Source organism: Rhinolophus sinicus, chromosome X, assembly GCF_036562045.2.
Source record: "Rhinolophus sinicus isolate RSC01 chromosome X, ASM3656204v1, whole genome shotgun sequence".
Lineage (NCBI taxonomy): Eukaryota > Metazoa > Chordata > Mammalia > Chiroptera > Rhinolophidae > Rhinolophus > Rhinolophus sinicus.
Genome location: NC_133768.1, coordinates 25,536,098 through 25,559,001, shown reverse-complemented (window position 1 = coordinate 25,559,001; position 22,904 = coordinate 25,536,098). Strand labels below are relative to the sequence as shown.

At 36.2% G+C, this 22,904-nt stretch overlaps 1 protein-coding gene across 8 annotated transcripts in view; it reads left to right on the top strand.

Annotated features, from left to right (window-relative positions):
- DMD (dystrophin) overlaps positions 1-22,904 on the top strand; it is a 2,125,071-nt gene that overhangs the window by 1,302,761 nt on the left and 799,406 nt on the right. The window lies entirely within an intron of this gene.

Here is a 22,904-nt window from a genome sequence, read left to right as displayed (position 1 = left end):
TGATGAACATCTTGGGTGGGGAGGCATTAGACAGATTTTGGAATTATGCCCGTTGTCTTTCCCCACCTCCTCTCACTGCCTTGGCTCATATTGCATTATTTAGCAGGTAGATAGACTTCATAGTCCAAAACGGACATGTTAGTTCACATACATGCCTTGCTAAAGTTAAAAAAATAATACCATCATCTAAAAAACATTTGTATTTAAAAACTTGGTTCAGAAAATATATAATTTAAGATGTTATCTTAAAATGTGTATACATTTTTTGGCACCCCCCAGTGAAAATGCAAAATAAAGACCCAAACATTGTAGTTAAACTGCTTCCTTGGGAAAGTTATATACTTTTTCCCAAGTTAAAATCCTTCTATTAAACACACAACTATCCCATTATTTAAATAACTGATATGTTTACACTCTGAACAGGTTTAAACCTGTATAAAGTCATTTCTGAACTAGACACAAATCTAGTCTAAAATAAGATGTTAAGAAATGAGAAGGTTAAGAAAAATTGAGTAACATGCTATAAAAAATATCTTGAATTCATAAAATGGATTACATTTATTGGAGGATTGTTTTTCTTTATTATATGTAAAGTATCGTTTCTCACTTTTAAATATCTTACTCAAAGTATTTAAATAGAGCATATTAATTTTTTCTCTGATAACTCTTTTGCACCTGAATTTTAAAGTCCTGTTATCTGTCATTGATGTCCAAATGCAGATTAAAACATAAATGAAGATAGAGCGATATGCCTATTTTACCAGATAAGCTCTAAAATTTTAGATCCTTGTAAGTTTATAAGGAAGTGTATACCACTGACTCTGTTGTGAAATATTACACAAATTGTAGGTTAATTACAGCTAGGGATTTGGCTGTAATTGGTTAGAAAAATGTTTCCCATTTAAACATTTTGACCTACATCAAGTATTATACTTTTGTGCTTTAAAAAGTCAAGATCAGCTTCCTTGAGGGTTTTTTTTTTTTCTTTTTAACTCAGCTTTGAAAATTGTCAACTTCACGCTACATTTTTAAAATAAATGTTAGTATATTTAAATTTCCACTGAGATCAGTTTTGTGTCACACTTCCTCAGGATTTTTGTATCATTTGAATTTTATGATATATAAAAAAGTAATAAAATATACTCACAGCTATTTCCAAGCACCCAGTAGCAAATAAAGTAAAAATAAATAAAATAATATTTCATAAACAATATGTTAACCTAACAATTATGGGAGGGTTGTAATCATAAAAGTATTATTAATCAATGGCATGTTTTCAGTGCAACCCAAGCAGAAGTTAGAAGGAAATGGAAGTTGTTTGTTGCACAGGTGAAAAATAAGATGACTATTCAAATTGAAGAAAGTATTCTTAGTTTGCAGTGTTCTTGGAACACAGCTGCTAAAAGTATTTAATGATTCTTAGTCTACATACACATATGAAAGTATATAATTTAAGCAAAAAAAGTCCTCAAAAACTATTTGTGGCATTACAGTTATATAATTTTTAAGCCTTCTCTTTGAAAACGCAAGAAAACAGAAATATTTGAGAAGGAAATCCTCAGAAAAATTCAAATAGCAGTGGACATCCATTAAGGTTAGTCTATGTTGGAAATAAATGATGTGTAAAATATAGTCAATTAGCTGTGCAATTTAAGGTAGAAAATTCACTGTTGCCTCAATTATGTAGCAGAGGAGCTGGATAACATTTGTAGGTTTAAGCCTGATAGTAATAAGTTTAATGATGGCTTAGCCACCAAAATACTTTGTAAATGACGAAGATGCAAATGGCAACCTGTGGGCCATAGGTTAAAACAAAGCAAGCCTGGCTATGCAATTTTTAAGCCCTGGTCCATTGATAGAATATAAGGGGTGCCATGAGCTTTAATAGGGATAAAATATTGCCTCTTTGTTGAGCATTCCCTTGCGTTTTGAATATTAGCAACAAGCCAGAGGAATACTAGCAGTACCTGTGAAATCATAGATATTTTCATATCTCATTAGAGTCTGTATAAATATCTCAAAATATTGTCCATGCTTATCACTACTTCAAAACTGCAGTAGTTATTAGATATGCCACAAGATCTTATTAATGTGTTAATAATAAACAAGCACATGTATTACTATATCAGATTTGTTTTTCTAATAGATTTTAACTGTATTTCATTACAATTGGCTTCCTTTGGAGTCCTGTGTGTTTTATATTCTGGACTTAAAAACGTTATTCTGAGAAGGTTTCACCAGATTGCCAACATGGCCCTTGCGTAAAAATGATCTTAACTTTTTCTAGCCAGCTATTTGTCTGCCCAGTTCTCAATCTCATGTACTGTGCTTTCAGTCCTTTCTTTCAATGGCACAATCGCTGTTCTCATACACTCCTTTTTTTCCCTGGAGTTTTCCAGCAGATGTACCAGTCAAGAGAATTGGGTAGGCAGGCCTGCGAGCAATGCTTGCTGGCAAAATAGGAAAGGGTGTTTTGCTTAGAATAATGTCAGTTTATAAAAGATTGAAAAGAAGTGGAAAGCAAGGTCATAGGAACTGGAATCCCTAAATTGAGGAATCTCTGAATCATAACCCATAGCAATAAAAAATGATCTCAAGAGATTATCTCTCCTCTTCCCTTTAGACAAATGTGATATTACTTCCCCCATTTCACAAATGTGGCAATTATTATGCTAGCATATATTGAGGAATAACAGTTTCAAATGACACCTGATTGAAAATATTGCTGGAAATTTTTCCCGATTTTTTTCTAGTGAAAAATTCCAAGCATGTGGAAAAGTTGAAAAAAGTAACATAATAGTACCCATATACCCTCCTGTACTTATTTCCTAGATTCGACAATTAAGATTTTGTCATAAATGCTTTTTCTTCCTTACCTCCTTCATATCTGCCTTTCTGTAATATAGGAAATAATACATATATACACACAGACACTCTCTCTCTCTCTCTCTCTCTCTCTCTCTCACACACACACACACACACACACACACACACACAATATTTTTTTATGTTTTTAACATTTGCAAGTGAGTTATAAACACCCTTATACTTCACCCCTAACTACTCCAGTATGCATGTTCTAAGAATAGCAGCATGTCATATATAACCATGCTTATTTATCAAGCTCAAGAAAATTAAAAATAATACCACATTATTACTTAATACCCTGCCGATATCCAAATTTCCCCAGTGGTTCCAAAAAGTCACGTATAAGCTTTTTTTTCAGTACCAGTAACCCATCATGTCTCATGCATTGCATTTGGTTTTGTAGCAGAGAAAAGAACCTTTTTCCTCTATCCTTCTTCGGTTCAGTTTTAGAGCCTGCAAGTTAAACTGACAAAAGCCACATTAATAAAAGAAAAGGCATACACATTTCATTTGATGTTAATATTTTTGTGTGGCATGAGGGGCTTCATGGAATGCAAGTGAAAACCCCGAAAAGTGGTACACCTAAGAGCTTATATACCATTTTAACAAACAGCAATGCAGTGTAGGGACAGACCAAGACAAAGGAAATGAGCTTTGGGCTTCTAGGGATGATATATTGTAGGAAGGTAAGTATGGTATATGGGGAAACTAATGGAATACAAGGGTTATTTCAGTAAGATTTCTTTATGCAGATTCAATGCTGTCTTCAGTGATAAAAAGTCGTCTCCTATTCCTGATACAGGAGAGGGGGGGTTACCCTCAGAAAGGGAAATGTATACCCTACCTTTAGGCAGAAACACAGAATAGTAGAGACCTTTTCCTGTGTTTGCTGTTTCTCAGTTGCCTTCAGCTCAAAATAATCCTTATGCTGAAGTGGCATATTTTGGGGTGGCATTTTCTGATCCCCTTCAGTTATTATGTTTCTTCAGTCCCTTTTATTCTAAAACAGCTCTCCCACCTCTTTTTTTTTTCTTTTTACTGATATTGACATTTGAAGGAGTCCAGTACAATATGCTAAAAAAAAAAAAAAAATCTCACCTCTCCGTTTTCCTTATTTGTTGTAAACCGGAAGTTGGGTTCTAGATGAGACTTGAAAAATGCAAGTCAAATGTTTTAGCAAGAATATTTCATACAGGATGCTGTGTACTTCATATCACACTGGGAGATGCATAATACAAGGTAGTCCTTCTAAGTGATGCCACGTTAATGTGGTCACATTTAGATCTTGAATTGTAATGTGACATTTTTTTTCTTTGAAATTAGCAAGTCATCTTATGGCTTTAATATCCATTGCTGATTCTTCCCTATCTCAATTATTACATTGGGATTGCAAAATGACGATTTTTCTAATTCTGACTTGATCCTACAAGCTGATTTCTTCTTTAAAAGCACACACAAAAGAAAAGCTTTCTTTTTTCTCTTTCTCTGATGTCAATATGGACATGTGCATTCTTATTTATTCAATATGTTATAGTGAATTACAGTTATTCTTCTTAATGCTCACCTTGAGCAAATTTGACCAGTGTTTCCTTAAATATCCCAGGATCACTTTACATTTTCCCTGCCCCAGGTTTGGAATCAACCATTTCTCCAAGGGTCTTTGGTTTCTTTTAGTGGTATATAGAAACCAATATCTGGGCAGTAACCCCTTCTCAAAGGAATACTGCTACCTTTCTGGAAAGCCATCCTAGAGGAAAAAAAAATTTTCACATAACTCTCTCAAGGACATAAAAATCTCTTTCCGAATACATCAGTTCCCAGGAAGGGTAGGCATATTAAAAGCCCTTATGTGTAAGATTTCATGTAAAATCAGTAACTTCTTATTCATTTCAATGCCTCTATTTCTGAAATTTGGGAGTAAAGTTTACCTGTGTATAATCTATGCTAGTTTGCCAAGGAAATTAATGGTGTAAATAAGCTAATGGGAGGCATTCCTAAATGTACTTAAGGGAAGAAATTGTTTTTTAAAGACCTTAGCTCATTGTTTGCATGCAAATGGATGCTGTTAATTAGAAATGAGCCTTATCGAATTCATTAAAGTAGGCCTAGTAGGACCTCTTCTTGAAAATCTCCATTAGCAATTCATATTACTCTATGTACCCTTTGTAAGACAACCGTTTTCTCTTAAGTCTTCTTTCATTTTGGTTTCTCACTAATTCAGACTCCCCTAACAAAATTGCCTTCCGTATAGCACCTTTATTTTCTACAAAATGAAAATTAAAAAGTTTAATATAATTCAAAAGTCTCTTTGCAGCGTATGTCATCTTTTAAATGTACCCAGCATGTCCGAGTAAACCAGGGCTACAAGCCTTCTAGAACATTCACTCTTTGTCCCCAGGATCTCTCCAGCCCTAACTCTAGTCTCCCTGCTCTGTACTTGAACTTCCCAGGTTTCTCATCACAGATTTGGTTTGACTCTGACTCTCTCTTCATTCAGCCCAGAGTTTGCAGACAGAGTGCCCACAGGCTGAATCTGACTTGGAAAACATGCGATGCTTTTACTTAGTCACTGTTTGGTAATAATTGCCGACATTTAAAAATTGAGAGGCTTTACCTATATTTTTCTATATATGGATTTTTGTCTACTTTTGAAAACTGAGATCTGACTACTGGGTGCTCATTCCCACATTCTCTCCAGGCACCATTAGCGACAACTGAGTAACAGATGTTTCAGACTCTTGCTACTCAAAGTGTGGTCTCTGGACCAGTGCACACACATCACCTGGGAGTTGCTAAGAAATGCAGAATCTAATAAATCATAGTCAGCATTTTAACAAGATTCCCAGGTAATTCATGTGCACATTAAAGTTTGAGAAGCACTGATTTGAGCAAGCAAGCTTTTTTTTTTTCAGTTTGCCGTACCTGTCCCACCTCAGCCATTTATATTAATTGCTTTCCCATAGACATTTGAATTTATAATACTTCATATAAACCCTTGTATAATGATGACGGTGATGGTGGTGGTGACAGCGCTTATTAATGCCAGGCGCGGTTCCAAGTGCTTTACATAGCTCATATAACCTTCATAACAACTCTGTTCTTATTTCCATTTTTACAGAAGGGCAGTTGGGGCCCAGACTACTCAAGTTCTTTTGCCCAGGATCACATGACTAGCAAGTGTTTGAACCAGGATGTTAACCTAGAAACTCTGATTCCATGTCCTTAACTCTCGTTCCGATTTTGCATTACTTATCATAGCTTTGGCCTTTAGCACTCTCTAGGATACACTTCCAGTTTCTGCCCAGCGACTTCTCAGTTCCCAAGCCCATCCCCTTCGCTGGCCATGCTTAGTAGCAAGGGACTAGGACGTGAAGTATGATCTGACCTATCTTTCCAACCGTGGTCTCCATCATTTCCACTATTTCAGCTTGTGTCTCAAGCATAAAAGGACTTGAAGTTTTGGGTCCATCAGCTTTTGCAAAAACCATTCACTTTTTGAGGTTGAATGGCCTTTCCCCTTATTTTTTCTCAAAATCTTACCCATCCTCCAAAACCCAACTGAAGTGCTATTTTGTCCACGAATGGTACCTGCTCTTCTCTTGTAGACGTAGTTTGTTCCCTTAAGTTCTTCTTGCTCCTTTTCAGAAAACTCACATAACATTTTACATACCGCGTTTCCCCGAAAATAAGACCTAACCCTTACACGTAGGCCCCTTACATAACCGGAAAAGAAGCCATAGCATGATTTTTCAGGATGACATCCCCTGAACATAAGCCCTAATGTGTCTTTTGGAGCAAAAATTAATATAAGACCGGTCTTATTTTCGGGGAAACACAGTATCTACCTTGTATCATACCTATGTATGTTTTATTTTCCCCAGCAAGATTGAAAGCTTCATGAGGGCAAGGCAATACCTTACTCTCATTTCTATAAACCCACAATACTTAGTAGAAAATCTAATGCAGTGTACATGACCAAAAATATTTTCTGAATTTATTAAACAGTAAGAATTTTTATGCTCATTGAAATTAAACTAAGCATTTAAATCTTTACATTTGACATTGTTACATAGGTTAAAAATAGATCTACAGAGCCATTTTTAAATGTTTTTCTAATTATCACATTTCCAAGGATACATTTTTAGTTCTGGAAGTTGGACTTAATCAATTCTAATCTTAAAAAGGAAGAAGTCAGGTTAAAAATTCACATTTAACTGTTCTCCAGAATTTGGTACTCTTAAGAGACAAACGGCTTCAATTTCCATAGCTATTTACTCCAGAAAGAAGCTTTTCTAGTCTCACATTTTGTGCATTTATTTATGTCAGTCTTACAGTGTCACAATGAATAAATTCTAGGTGAATTAAATAAGAATTAGCCTTGAAACGGTATTTTATCCTCATCCAATCTATAACCACAAGATGTTGTAGATGCAATCTCTATCGCCAAAGAGCTATTTTTAGAATGATCTGAGAGGATCATACAGATATTATTTTCCACAGGTGTCTATGGAAAAGCTGGTCTCTTCCCATCTGTTCTCTGATGAGTCTTGAAAAGCTTTCAAGGACATTCATAATTCTTCATCAAAAGACTATGAAAAATTAGCTTCTGAGTTAATCTTTTTATGTCATATTTTATTCTTTGAAACTTGGCAAGTTTAATGAAACTGACTAGCTGGAGCCAAACATGCTGTCAGCTTGGCTGGTACTGACAATATCACTCTCTGTAGATACACAAGTGAATGCACTTTATTTATGGTTTTGCATGAACTTTTATGGGGCTGGCAAAGTAGGAGTTAGAGAGAGTGTGTTAGGGAGGATGATCTCTGGATGGCATGACTCAAATGAAAAATAGAATTGTACACTTGAAACCTATGTGGCTTTGTTGACCATTGTCACCCAAATAAATTTTAATTAAAAAGAAATGAATGGACATGCCACAGAGGAAAAGACATATGAGCCAAATTAGTGAAAGAAGAAAGAGTTCGCTACACTGACGGAGTACATGCAGTTCAGTATAAAGGAGTTCTCTTAAACCTCCATTTAATTTCATTCATCTAATTATCCTAAGCTCTTCATTCTATATGTAAAACCAGCTGCCCAATGCCTATGCCAAACTGCATGCTGGATATTAGTAATCTACATGTTTTTGAAAGTTTTTCAAGTAGCCTTCCTGGAACCACATACCTTCCCTCGCACCATTTAAGAGGATGGTTTCCAACAGTCAACCATGTTTTGTTCCCAACCTGTTTATGCAAGGCATTCTTGCTTTGATAATCCATTTAATTAAAAATTACATAAACTAATAAATAGGAATGTAAAGGGAAAGAACTGTGGTTTCTGTGAACACTAAGTCAAATGCTTTGGAAGAGTTGATAAAGGTGATCAGCACAAAAGAATTCTCTTCAATTAGATGTAGATGAGGTGACTATTTAAGATTGGGGGTAGAGGGTAGAAACCACAAAAATCTGGAAGGATTTTGCATTTAAATTCTCAGTTTAGATTCTTTCTCAGTAAAGTACAGTTTCTAAAATGTACTTTAAAGAAACGAACATTAAAATCCTAGGTAAATAGATGATGAAATATAGGAGGGTTTTATGCAAGAAAGAATACACTGAACTTCAGTCAATGGACCCTTACTCCAGGAAAAATCTTGTACCTCATACCAAATGAATTGCAAATTAATGTCCATCGATATGTTCTAAAAGAAAATAAAATGTTTAATTGTGTATAAATGATTTTGTGTAATCCCTCCAATTTAACAATATTTGTCTAAAAACTGCCTATCCATTCATCCTAATTAAGGTTGATAACAGAATTTCTCTTGTATATCTAGAAGACCAAATATCTTGTGGTGATAAATAGAACAATCAAGATGGGCCAGGTAAAGGCAGATTTTGTATCTCAAAAATACTTTTTTCTGGGGTGGAGTGGAGGGATGTTGGAACGTTTTTAAAAAGTTTAGATTTGGGACCATGTAGGCTCCTTACATAATTGAGCTCAGGGTGAAATGAAGAGGGTAAGACGGGCAGCAGGACAACTCGAGTAGTTTTGTAGCATTTCAGATTAGGGACAATGAATTTATGAGCAGATTAAAACTTGTAAAGATGTGAGAGATTCAAGATATTCAATAGATGAAAGTAAAATAACTTGGTAATTGTTTAGACGAGATAGTAGGGTGAAGAAGGGAGGCATTCTAGGATGACCCCTTCCCCACATTTCTGGCTTGGGGAACCAGCTCAATGGAGTACTGTCAGCTAGGATAGGGAATACCAAGGCGAGTACCCAGTTGGAAAGAGTCATGCAAATTAGATGTAAAACTTGGACTATAATAGGTTTGAGGATTCTGTGGAATATCTAAAACAAAGTGGTCAGAAAACATGATTTTGATGCGTAATTCTGAACATTAGAGGGAAGACAAGGCTGAAGACATTGAGTGACTTTTTCTTTTCTCACATGAGAGATGGTGGCAATCCTGAAGAACTAACTGATTCTCCCTGAGATCCCTTTCTCATGCCATTTACTTACTAGCTGGTAAACAAAACAGAGTTCCCAGAGAACATACTAACCAATAAGCACTACTGGGGAGAAGGGACTCAGGTGTCAGGCAGCTACTGTGACAGATGAGTACTAGTGGTGACTAATGAACAAAGCTAATGTGTGTGATCTCCAGTGGGCCACAGACTACCACCCTTTACTATCACAAATCAGAAAGGTTGGTGAACAAAATATTGGGGATAGATCAGGAGAATGTATCGATTACAGAATACAGGGAAATAAATTCAAAGTTCCCATCCTACTGATTGCAGATCAGAATAAATGTTTCCTATATATATTTGGGACATCCTAGTGAAAGAAACGATGTCTACAAGCATATTTAAAGCATGGATACAGTGTTCAGTGAAATTCAGATGGTCAATGCAGAGGTAGCTAGAAGGCCTTGTAACAGGAAAAACAAGCCCAAAGCAAAGCACGCCACAGTAAGACTCCACACTAAGGGTCCTGTAAATGCACTCTCCCTTTAAGGTTACCGCTATCTGAAATCTGCCTATTGTCATCCATGTGACTTGACAGTAGCTACATCTGGGCCCCACCATTTTCTTAAAACAGGCCAAATGGCATTTTGCATTTTTTTATTTTCTTTTTGGTGAGGAAACTCAAATTGTGTCCTGTGAGACATGTTTCACCTTACAAGCAATAATTTCCAAGGTGTGTTTTATAAAGGAATACAATATTCACAGGTCAGTAAACCATCTTTGTGCACAAATGAAAACCCAAAGTCCTGGGATAAAAGTTTGTTGATCACTTTATTGATTCCTTTCCTGTTTTTTTAAAAATATATTTTTAATTTTTAATTACAGTTGACATACAGTATTACATTAGTTTCAGGTGTACAACTTAATAATTAGACATTTATATAGCTTACGAAGTGATCACCCGAATAAATCTGGTACCCATCTGACACCATACACAGTTATTATAATATGATTGACTATATTCCTTATGCTGTACTTTACATCCCCATGATTATTTGTAACTACCAATTTGTACTTCTTAATCCGTTTCCCTTTTTCACTCATCCTCCTAACCCCCTTCCCATCTGGCAGTCATCAAAATGTTTTCTGTAGGCATGAGTTTCTGTTTTGTTCATTTATTTTGTACTTTTGATTCCACATATAAGTGAAATCATGTGGCATTTATCTTTCTCTGTCTGAATTACTCCACTCAGCACAGTACCCCCTAGGTCCATCCATGTTGTTGCAGATGGCAAGATTTCATTCTTTTTTATGCCCAAGTACTATCCCGTTGTATATATGTACCACCTCTTCTTTATCCATTCATCCGTTGATGGGCACTGAGGTTGACTCCATATCTTCACTATTACAAATAATGTTGCAATGAACATATGGATGCATATGTCCCTTCAAAGTTGTGTTTTGGAGTTTTTTGGATAAATACGCAGAAGTGGGATTACTGGGTCCTTCTCTGTCTCTTGTTATAGCCTTTGTTTTAAAGTCTATTTTTTATTTTTGTTTTCATTTTCATGAGATATCTTTTTTCCATACCTTTACTTTCAGTCTGTGTGTGTCTTTGAATCTGAAGCAAGTCTCTTGTAGGCAGCATATGTGAGGGTCTTGTTTTCTTATCCATTCATCCACCCTGTGTCTTTTGACTGGAGTATTTAATCCATTTACATTTAAAGTAATTGTTGATACATATGTAGTTGTTGCCATTTTATTGTTCATATTTTTATGTTTTTTTTCTTTCGTCTTAAAGAACTCCTTCTAAGATTTCTTGTAATTCTGGTTTGGTTTTGGTTAATTCCTTTAGCTTTTTCTTGTCTGGGAAGCTCTTTATCTGTCTATTCTAAATAGTAACTTTGCTGGGTAGACTAATCTTGGCTGTAGGTCCTTGCTTTTTATCTTTTTGAGTATTTCCTGCCAGTCCCTTCTGGCCTATGAAGTTTCTGTTGAGAAATCAGCTAACAGTTTTATGGGAGCTCCCTTGTAGGTAACTAACTCCTTTTCTCTTGCTGCTTTTAAGATTCTCTCTTTGTCTTTAACTTTTGGCATTTTAATTATGATGTGTGTTGCTGTGGGCCTCTTTGGGTTCTTCTTGTTTGGGACTCTGTGCTTCCTGGGCTTGTATGTCTATTTCCATTGCCAGGTTAGGGGAAATTTCCAACATTGTTTCTTCAAATAGGTTTTCAATTTCTGCTCTCTCTCTTCTCCTTCTGATACCCCTGCGATACAAATGTTGGTACACTTGATGTTTTCCCACAGGCCCCCTAAACTCTTCTCTCTTTTTTTTATATTCTTTTTTCTTTTTGCTGTTCTGATTGGGTATTTTCTGCTACCTTATCTTTTAAATCACTGATTTGATCCTCTGCTTCATTTAATCTACTGTTGACTCCCTCTAATGTATTCTTCATTGCAGTTATTGTATTTTTTATTTCTGACTGGTTCTTTTTTTTATGTTTTCTGTCTTCATTTTTATGTTTCCTATCTGTTTGTTGAAGTTCTTCTGGAGATCACTGAGAATCCTTATAACCACTGTTTTGAATTCTGCATCTGGTAGATTGCTTGTCTCCATTTTATGTAGTTCTTTTTCTGGAGCTTTGTTCTGTTCTTTCATTTGGGACACATTTGTCTCCTCATTTTGGCTGCTTCCCTGTGTTTGTTTCTACGTATTAGGTAGAAATGCTGAGTCTCCAGGTATTAGTTCAGTGGCCTTATGTAGTAGGTGTCCTATGGGGCCCAGTGGTTCAGTCTCCCTGGTCACCTGAGCTGTGACCCCTACAAGTTTTGAGGCAGCTTCTTCTGTATGTCCTTCATTATAGGACTTCTGTTCAGCTAGACTTCATGTGATTCTCAGTGATGATTGTTCTAAAATTTAGTTGTAATTTTGATGTGGTCTTGAAAGCAGTTATAATAATATGGTTTTTTTCCCACATAAGTTAATTTGAATGAAAATATTTTCTCTCTTTTTTCCCTACTATGTTCAATTTGTTTTTAAAATCCCTTTCTAAAATGGAAATCACCATACGTGTGTGAGCTGGTAATCTAATAATTTGTCATTTACTATTATGATGGTGAATGTATAACTACCTAATTCTCATTTTCAGCAGAAGGCCGTATCTCTTATTTCACAGGAACCTTGCCCCAATTAATTATTCTTTCTCCCCTGAGTTCACACAAACATAATGGTATCTTCACCCTTCCTCTACTGGCTTCTTACCCCTGGTCAAGTAAACTTTTTCAGCTCCCAGATTAAAAAATAAATTACAAATACACCTTTCATAATGTTGTCAGGATTTTTAGCTGTCAATAACAGAATCCAGTTCTGCTTAATATAAGAAGAATTTGACTTTATAAGAAGTATAAAGATCTGTTCCCAGTCCCAAACAGAAAGATAGAACAAAAGCTCAAAAATGGACAGAAGCCAAGGGAGAGGCTCAGATACAGGATCTATAGTCCTAATCACAAACCTAGATCTGCATGCTGCCATGGAGTACTCCACCATGGCAGACAGGGTGTGAAGAATGTGACTGCTACTTGAAAGAATTCTAAATGATCCCTTGCAATTCTCTGGCACTCATTCCAGGTTTGAAAACTAAATTTCTAACACCGTGTTCCACACTGATCTTGGGAATGCCCACCCCACATGTGGAGGGTATTCAGATTATAGGTAGCTAAAGTTAATAATGGTCTCTTATTCTACCTCCACCTTCCTAATTATAATTCCTATTTAATTCTCCTTTTCATAGTCACTACTACTTAAACTCACATGTTCTCTTTTATCACTTCTTTTTCCTTTCTTTCTTTTTTCTCTTTTTTTTTCTCTCGATCCCCACCACTGCTCTGATACCATCTTTGCCAAGGCCATCAATGATCTTCTGTACTTAAATCCGCTGGACATATCTGAGTCCTACTGTAGGCCACTTGGCATGAACTGACCACTTTCCATCTTAACACTTTGTCGTACTTTGTGTTCCATGTCACTAATTTTGTCTGATTTTATTCCTACCTTTATAATTACTTTCTCTTTTGATTGCACTCCTACTTTCACCTGATCCTTAAATCCTGATATTTCAAAGGGACATTTCCTCAACCTTATCCTGTTCTCATTCTGTATACTTTCCCTGCTTATTATCCATAGCCACAGATATTAGCTTTCACTATATCAAATAGAATTCAATCCAGAATGGTAAACAAAGGAAAAGAGATATAGCAGCTGTAATAAGGTAGAAATGCATCCATCTATCATGTAAAAGGAGTCTGCAACTAGGTAGGTTAATATTATGGCTCTATTATGTCAGAGACCCAGTTTCCTTCTGTCTCAGAAATATGCCATCGTCTGGTGTGGCCCTTACCCTCATGGTCCAAGATGACTCTTCGCTCTTCAGCTATCATATCTGCTTTACAGACTGCAGGATTGGGAATGGGAGAAAATGAGAATGCCTCTACTCTTTTAAAGGGATTACATGGAAAGTCTACAAAACACTTTTGCTTATATCTCATTGGCCAGAATGGATTCTCGTGACCATGCCAAGCTGTGATGGACATTGGAGAATATAGTCTCTGAGGTGGGCAGAGTTTCTATTACAGAAAGGAAGGCTTCTATTACATCAGGCTTCTATTACAGAAAGGAAGAATGGAGCATAGGGTATGCAGATAGTCTCTGTCACAATCACCTCTTTCAGTTTGGGCTCTAAATATAATATTCAGTTCAATATAAGTTTCCAGATTAGACCTACACCTTCAGCCTCCAATGGAGCATTTCCTCTTCCATGTTTAAAAGCCACCTCACAATTAATATATCCAACACTGAATATGTTCTCTTCCTACACAAAATCTGTGAGTGGTTTCACTATTGACTCACTTGCTCAAAAGCTAGAAACTTGAAAGTTACGTGAGTTAATATTAATGACACGACATTTGTGTGCTCACCCTGCTAACTGACCTTTGTTAAGTGTTTATAAAATGTTTTCTCCCTTAATCTTCACAACTCAGTTTTACAGATCTTTCATGTCTGTCCTCTCACCTGACTGTGAGATGGTAAGCAAAAAAGAATGGCAGTATTCTCATGTCCATTTTACAAATTATCGAACTGCAGCGCAGAAAGATAAAGATATTTGACCAAGGCTAATAAAAGTTATAAAAGGATCAAAAATTAAAAGTTAGCAATTTTGCCCCCAAATCTGTGCTTTTTCCATTGTGATCGTATTTACCTATGTGAACAAAACAGCTAATAAGGATAACAGGGACACGATAGATGAACAAGAGAGTGTTCCCCACTGCCTTTACTGCCTCTCCTTCAGCCAATCAAATAGCCTTAAGCCTGTATCTTCTCAAATTGGTGTTTCCTCCACTATCTAAGGATGATACTACATTTGATGATGCATTTATGACGTTAGTGATGTGAAATTGCAATAAGTAAAGGAAGAAGGCTAGAGAAGACTGAATAAAGGGGAAGTAAATAGAGAGGGAAAGCTGATCTGTAAAATAAAGAGGATAAGAGAATCCTTGAATGCATGGGTGTGGTTTGTGCAGATTTTCAGAAGCTAAAAGACTGAAGTAGTTGATGGATATGAAAGAAAGAAGGGGAAGAAATGGAATTTCAGAAAGGTTCTGTAACTTGTGATTTTGTGCCCTTTATTGATCAAGAAATGTGAATTAAGATTAGGATTTTTTTTTCAGTGTTCTTTTGTTGCTAGACTGAGTTTCTGTGGATATAACTCTGTGAAGAATATGGGTCATGAAGGGCCCTAATTTTATTAGGATTCCATGTAAGAACCAAACTCTACCTTTGTGAACCAAGATAATGATTTTTTTTACATGATGAGACTCTATCCATGACAAAAATATCTTGTTTCTCCTACTGATTTATTTGGCATTTTCTTGCCAATTAACCTTTTCACTAGACAGTAGAAAGTAAAAGTAATTGGAGTTGAGGTTAGCCAATTAAATAAACCTGTTAACTAAATGCTGAGCAATAATCACCTATGTTCCCACTTGTGCTTATTACCTTTGCAAGTAAATAGCATGGTACTTTTGTGTTTATTTTTTTTACTTTGTTGGCGAGTTTTTTACATCATGTGAACCTCATTTTACTCATTAGAAAAATAAGACTAATAATACGTATCTTGTACATATTAGAATAGAAAAATGTAGAGAAGAGAAAAACATCCCTCTCCTATATTCCACAGGAAAGTAATTGTAGTCAGCTCCCAGTGAAGACAGAGAAATTACCTTCAATCTTCATAAATCTACAGAGGATTTTTTTCTTGGTGCTCTGTCAGTCAGCTGTCTGTCCTATTAGTCTCAGAAGCAAGAAACATATATTTCATTTCACAGTGTATTGATTCTGTCATATGTGACTAAGTCTGTTAAAAATATATATATCCTTAGAGATACCACTTAGATTCATTCTTTCTTTCCTTCCTTCCTTCCTTTCTTTCTTTCGTTCTCTCTCTCTCTCTCTCTCTCTCTCTCTCTCTCTCTCTCTCTCTCTCTCTCTCTCTCTCACCCTCCCTCCCTCCCTCCCCTTCCTTCCAGCCTTCCTTCCTTCCTACAATTTCATCCCTCCCCCCATGCCCCTCTTTGGATTCTGCTGTTTTTAACAGTGTGCTTAGTTAAGCGAAGTAGACACTTCATAGGTCAAAGCTAATCTCGACTAATCTATTAGGTAGACTTTATAACTTCCTCTGTACCCTGTGCACACTGTTTAAAGAACTGAATCATTGATGTAGAAGGTAGAATAAATAATGCACTAATGAACTTCATCCAGGATCAAATTTTAATGCCCAGAGATAATTCAGTAAGTGTTATTATATTTACACAGCCCATTTAATTAAGTACTTTGATTGTTTATCCTTAATGACTAACAAATATATTTTAAAAAATATAAACAGAAGCATACCATACTTCTGCTTATAAACCTTTAATGGTTCTCTGGCACTACAAAGGGAATGTATTAACCTTGGAAGGCATGTAGAGCTCTTTAGAAACTGACCCAAACCTACCTTTCTAGTACTTTCTTTTGCCAATCCCCTTCCATGTTCCTTCACTATGGAAACATTAAAGAAGCCATGAACTTTTGCATTGTCCATGCTGTTCCTTTTCTGCAATGCTTTACCCCCTTCTTCATCTAATGAACATAATTCCTAGGCTCCTGGGAGGTCCTTCCTCCCTTTGGATTCCTAGGCCCCTTAGTAGATGGTTTCCCATTGAGCTTTAGATAAAATTTGAATTCTTACTATAGCCTCCTGGCCCTTAGCCATCTTTCTGTCCTTATCTCCTGCCACTCTCCACCTTGCTCACCACACCTGAGCCACACTGATCTACTTTCAGTTTCTCTGAAATTGTATTTTCTGCTATGAAAGAAGTTGATTCTTCTGTGTGGAAGCTAGCCCTCTATGCTTCATCTAGGCATGTTTACATATATTTCAGGGTTCAGCTTCAATGTCACATACTGAGTGGAACTCACTGTTAAAATCACCACACTCTCCTCAATCTAAAAAAAGGATCCACTGCTCTTCTCCTTAGGAACAAGTTGTATTCCAAACTGCTATTCGCTAGTACATTTGTTCTTAGACTACATGCCTCCATACAGGAAACCAATAGATGCTCAACTATGTCTTCTGAGAAAATTCCAAATGTTAAGGGTCTTATATGATGATGATGACAACGATGACAGTGATTTCTTTTCTATGTTTTCACAGCACTTTCAACAGTTACCTTTGCTTTTGCACTCATCACATAGAATAAGTTTAAACATGCTTATAAAACACTTCAAAAATACAAACAGAGAAAACACATCTGAGTCTAACATAAGACATGATATCCAAAAGTAGAATAACTTTGACCACTGAAACTGTTACTTGTAGGAAGTAAAATTCAATGCACACGTGTTTTCTTTTCAGTGCAACGTATCTATGAAAGTTCTTAGTTTAAAGTTCCTAAATAAAGGAGTACTCTTTTATAACAATTTTGATTTCTTTCTTCATACACCTGTCATGATTTGCATTAATATACTTAGCTGTATGATAGTTGGTTTAATGGATATATTGTCCATAATACTATACACTCCACCTGGGTAAAGATTGGGTCTGTGTCATTCACCTCTGAAAATGCACCACCTAATACAGTGACCCGCTTAGTAGGTGCATAATAATTATTTGCTGAAGTCATAGCTACACTTCAATGCTTATCACATTTTAAAGACCCTCATGTATACACATGTCTGCAACTCCTCCTAGCCTATTGACATTTTGTAACTATCCCATCACGTAGGACAATCCGTGCCTGGGGCTTTGTGGACACTCAATTATTTGTTGATGAAGAAAACATTAATGACAGGACAACTTCCCTGAGTGTGTTATAATCTCAAAGTGAGCAGTGGATATGTCTTTCGAAGGTGTCCTACTAAGCATGCCACATAGACTCACAGTAGATATTTAGGAAGTTCATTAACTCTAAAACTTGGTCTACATTATTCACCTTCCTCTGTCTCTTGCAAAATCTTTGGCAAGTTTCTGGCCTCTGACTGCAGTATTTGGCTGTAGAGTTCTTCATACCTAATGGATTGTTTTCATTTTCATTTCATTTTGTGTCATTTACTTTTCTGAGGTCTTTATGATGGTAGCTCTTGATATGCATGGTAAGCTGTCATGATTTGTCTCCAGTGACAAGGAGATGTTTCTTTTCTCCTGAAAATAATCTCCTCATTTATCCCATAGGGTACTTAAACTTTGTTCAGTTCTTTTAAAGCAATGGTTGTCAAACTTTTTGGTCTTGGGACCTCTTTATATTCTTAGAAATTTTTCAAGACCCCAAAAATCTTTCTGTTTCTGTAGGTTGCCATACTTGACATTAAAACTGAGAAATGTTTAAAGCATGTATTTATTAATTCATTTTAAAATTACAATAATAACCCCACTCTATGTTAATACAAATAACAAGTGTTCTATGAAAAATAATAATTTTCCACCACAAAAAAGATTGTGAGAAAAGTGACATTGTTTACATATTTGAAAAATTTAATATTTAGTTTACGCGAAGGGAGCTGATTTTTATATCTGCTTTTATATTCTCTGGGTTGATGTATGGCCTCTGGAAAACTCAAAAAAGAACAAAATAGAAAAAGGCAAATAATATGTTCGTATTATTATGAAAATAGCTTTGACCTCAGAGACCCCCTAAAAGCATTTCAAGGATTTCCAGGGATCCCCAGACTACACTTCAGGAAATACTGTTTGAGGGGATGTAACTGATCTTGTACCTCCTGTGGCTGTAGTCTTTTAATGTATAGTAACCTGTGTTTCTAAAGAACTTACCTGGAGTTGTGTGTAGATTTTAAATAAATCAAATAGAAATCCCCTTTGCCCTTTCTTCGCCAGGATGAAAGTGATGAGCAAAATATGTTCTTTCTCTCTAAGGAGCTTTAGTTTTTCCTTGTCTATACAATGTATTTATATTCCACTGGAAATGTACATAGTGCCAGACAATAGATGACATTTCACGGGGAGTGGAAATTACAAGTACCCCGAAGAATTCAAAATACAGGCACAATAATAAAAGTCACTATAAAACCCACAGAAAAAGACAGAGTCGCCAAAAAAAAGGATGTGAAATTATAAAAGAAGTGATAAAGTCAGTTTTGGATTAGGAAGAAACGGAAAAATAAGGAAACAAACTTTAATAAAGTAAGAGCAAAGAAGAAGAAAAGGAGGCAAAGGCTGGGGCTTTTTTACTACCGTGTTTCCCTGAAACAAAGACCTAGCTGGACAATCAGCTCTAATGCGTCTTTTGGAGCAAAAGTTAATATAAGACCCGGTCTTATTTTACTATAATATAAGACTGGGTCTTATATAATATAATGTAAGACCAGGTCTTATTTTACTACAATATTAGACCGAATCTTATATTAATTTTTGCTCCAAAAGATGCATTAGAGCTGATTGTATGGCTAGGTCTTATTTTCGGGGAAATACGTAAGTATTTTCTGTTTGAGTCTAAGCTAAGTAAACGTCACTTCTTATACTAGGAAATTTCAGAAAATTTAAACAGAATAAATGTTTATAATCAGATGCAATGTCTAGTTTTCATATTAGCCATCCCCACGTTATTCTGTCCTATGAAATACTAATTGGATAAACTGTTAATAATTATTTCAAAGAGTAAAGGGGAGTTTTAATGGCCGTACACATTTTCATGATCACGTATAACTGGGTTAAAAAGATTAAAAAGATTCTCTTCTATGAGAATTATCATACCTGTAATTCCCTTGTATGTGTCTAAGAAAGGGATTTAGTACATAGCAGATGTCAGCAAACTTGAGTACCGTGCCAGATAGTAAATGCTTTTGGCTTTGTGAGCCTTCCAGTCTCTGTTGCAACTACTTAACTCTGCTGTTGTGTGAAACAGTCATAGATGATATGTAAATGAATGGATGTGGCTGTGTTCCAATAAAACTTTAGTCTCAAAAACAAGCGGCAGGCAGGATTTGGTTCATGGTCTATCATTTGGAAATCTCCAATATATAGCATTCCCCAGTTTAATTTAGTTAATTTACACAAAACTCACCTCCCATAATACACACTTTGCTTTTCATGGTAAATCTCCCAGGGATACTATGAATAATGTTATTACTCTCAGATACACAGTTAAGATGGTGTCGTTCTGAGATTGTGAATTTCAGAATAAAACAAATACTATACACTAGTTACTGAGAACAACAGTATCATCACAATAGACAGAATGCCTGTCCTTATGGTGCTTGCAGTGTATTGACACACATAGAAAATTACCATATGCCCTGTGACAGAAAAATTATGAGTAGCTGTGGGACTACAAACAGGGCCATAACTTACACGTGACACAGAGGTAGGTGTTGATTAATTGAGGAAAACTTTGTAGAGGAGGTGATGGCTAACCTGAGATTGGAAATGTAACTAGATGCTATCTAGATGAAGACATGGGGACGGGTATCTCAGACAGAGGGAACAGAGTATGATAAGCCCTGACATGGATATCGTATTGAATTTCAAGGAAGAATAAGTTGTTCAGTGGATTGTAGAATGCAAAGAAAGATGAAGAAAAAGAAGTAGAGATCAGATCATAAAAAGCTTTTTGATCCATGTTAAGTTGGATTTTATCCCTTGGCACTAAGGAGTCATTGAAGTTGCGAGGGTATGCTCAGAGACGTATTTTATTTATTTATTTTTAATTAATTAATTGTTTATATTAGTTTCATGTATACAAAATACTGTAATAATTAGACATTTATCATTTATATTTTGTGAGGACAAAGTGATAACCTCCCTGCCCCAATCTACTACCCGTCTGACATCACATAGAACCATTTGTTATGACATATTTGAGAAAGAGAATTCATTCTGAAGTTTTGAGGATGGACAAGAACATGACAAGGTAGGAGGCAGAATCCAATTAGGCAATAGCCTCAGTAATCCAGGTAGAGAGGATAGGAGAAGGAAGCAGTGGAGCGGAGGATAGAAAGAAGTGGGCAGATTCAAGGGAGCGATCTCAAGTACAATTATGAGGACACATTTGTTGACACATTGTGGGAGTGAGGGACAGGGAAGAATCAAGGCTGCCTCTCACATTTCTGGCTTGAGAGACTGGGAGCTGGCAGAGCCAATCCATGGAGGTTGACGGAGGAGCCAGCTTGGGAGAGAAGATGATAGTGTTTTAAATGTCTGAGAAGGGAAAAACCTAGCCATGATTGAAACCAGAAAAACTGAGGTCATTCACTCTTTATTCAATCTTCCACCAGATGGTAATGGCTTTATGACAAGCTTTACTAATAAATTGTGTCACTCTTCCTCTGATAAATAAAGGTCTAAAGCATCCTCAGTGTTTTCAGAATTGTATTCCAGCACCCGTATAGACAGCACATAACAAAAATATAGAAGAAATTCTGGGGTTCAATTAGTTAATTGAACCTATTAAAGTAGGGCTGGAGAACGAAGTTCAATCTGGGATTTCATACAAAGATTATTCTGGAATTCCTTTTTATCTAAGAATTGAGTTTGATGGCGAATATGAATTCTGAAAGCCTTGGGATTCTAGGAAAAATCCCTTAAGTTTCAGCTTTTTTACTTCCTCTCCTAATACTACTCTCCCCTTCTCTCATTCTGTTCCAAATTTGTTTTTTTCCACTTCTTTGTTGTTCTGGGAACATTCTGACCAAACTCCTGCCTTAGGACCTTTCTGCTTGTTTCCTGTGCTTTTTCCCCCAATATTTGCATGGCTTATTCCCTCACCTCCTTTGTTACCTAACTTAATTCAAGCAACTATTTTTTTTAAAAAAAAGGATATTTCAGTGGTGTAACACAGTAGAAACTCCTTACTGATGCCAAATTCAAAAAGTCGCTTCAGACCAGCAAGCAACTCCCCTCCAAATTGTGAATCAGGGACCGAGGCTACATTGATTTTGTGGCTTGGACATTTTTAACATGTGGCTTTCAAAATTGCTGTGCTTTTCTACATGAGCAAGAAAGAACAAGGAATATCACATGTGTGGAGGTGAAGTTGTGAGCCAGGCCTGGAATCAATGAGCATCACTTTTCCTCACACTCCAGTGGCTAGAATTCAGTTATGTAGCCACACTTAATGGCAAGGGAGGATGGGAAAAGAGAGCCAGCTTCATAGTTAAAAGAAGAGGTTAAGTTTTCCAATCAGCAGCTAGCCTGCCTCTACCATGATGACTTCACTCAATGAAGCCTTCTTTGACCACCCTTTATAAAATTGCAACCACCCTCCAGCTCCACTCAATATTCCTTCTCTTCCTTCATTTTTTTTTTTTTTTTGCTCTGTAGTGCTTACCACTATATCACAATCTATACAGAGGGTGCCAAAAAATTGTACACACGTTTTAAGGAAGGAAAAATCTATTAAAATTGTAATAATATATACCGAAAACAGAAGATGAATGCAAGTCACGTTTGACTTCTCCAATTACCAGAGGTGCTCAAAGTGGTTGCCATCAGTGTGTGGACACTTCTGATGATGGCGAACTACTGCTTGAGCAACGTTGACTAAAGTGTTCATTCGTGTACATTTTTTTGACACCCCTGGAATATTTCATTCCTTTACCTTATTTATTGTCTGTTCCTCCCTCCCCAATAGAATGCAAGCTCCACGAGGGCAATGATCATTGCCTATATTCACTGCCATATCATTAGACACTAGTAGACCTTCAATAAATGTTGGTGGCATTGTAATCATACGCCTAGTTCACCTAGAAGTAGTCTCATCTGGGGGCGCATTTACTCACAGATTGAATTTTGACTCTAATTGTGTTTCCCCAACAAAATTTGTCAAAGAAGTTTGTCTGGAGAGAGAAATAGAGCTGTTAACTGGCTCATCAAAGAGCTCAAATTCAAATAGTCCCTCTGTGTACTCATACATGCTTTATAAATACTTTGATGTATGTAGGTATGTTGGCATAGGCAAAATTTTGAGACAGAAATAGCAGTTCAGTATCCACATTCTCCCCTTCTTAAAATTTCTTGA